Below are 872 nucleotides of genomic sequence, written 5' to 3' on the forward strand. Positions count from 1 at the left end.
TGTAATACAAGATCCCTCATAATATTGTCTATATTTATCAAAAAAAAAATGTCTGCAAACAAGTCAGATTAAATTTTTATGAGCGTTTGAAATTCATATTTTTACAACATTTGATATTCGCTAAATTTCTCATGTGACGATTTTCTTATTTAATTTTAATTAAAAAATGAATGACTGTAAATATTTGAAAATTTCACTGAATGTTATTATTTTCATTTATTATACACCATAAAATTTAGAAAATATTTTGAATTTTTTTGAGCTGTTTACGGACAATCTCAGTTTTCAATTTGTTTATTTTTTTTTTCTATAAATATCAATAAAATTTTGTTTGTTGGGTAAAAAAGCGTGAAAATTTAATGCAAGGCTCCTGATATATTGTTACAATAGCAGTTGAAAAATATTCAAAATACATAGGCACAATTTTTTTTTTATAAGCATTTAAAGATCGAATTTTGACAAATTTATAAAATTTGAATTTGAATAATTATTTTGTAGTTAAAAATTTATAAAATGTTCAACTTTTTTATCTAAGAATTTAAAATTTAGAACAAGATTCCGCGTAAGTAATTAATTCTGTTACCAAAAAATCTAAAAAATACATTTACACAGTTTATTTTTATAGTCATTTTAAGTTCAAATTTGGACGAAATTACATATTAAAAACCTGGAATAACTATTTTAGTTATTTTGTTATGATTGTATAATATTATTCTTGGGTATACTTGAAACTTCTAAAGTATACTATTATATATCTATGATAGTATCACGGTTTGTTGTTGATGTGTAACGCGTTATAACTTATAAGTACCTAATATAAGATATTGTGATATGATTAATTTGGAATTTATTATAGGTACTTATTATAGGTC

This window comes from Acyrthosiphon pisum, chromosome A2 (genome assembly GCF_005508785.2).
Source record: "Acyrthosiphon pisum isolate AL4f chromosome A2, pea_aphid_22Mar2018_4r6ur, whole genome shotgun sequence".
Classification (NCBI taxonomy): Eukaryota; Metazoa; Arthropoda; class Insecta; order Hemiptera; family Aphididae; genus Acyrthosiphon; species Acyrthosiphon pisum.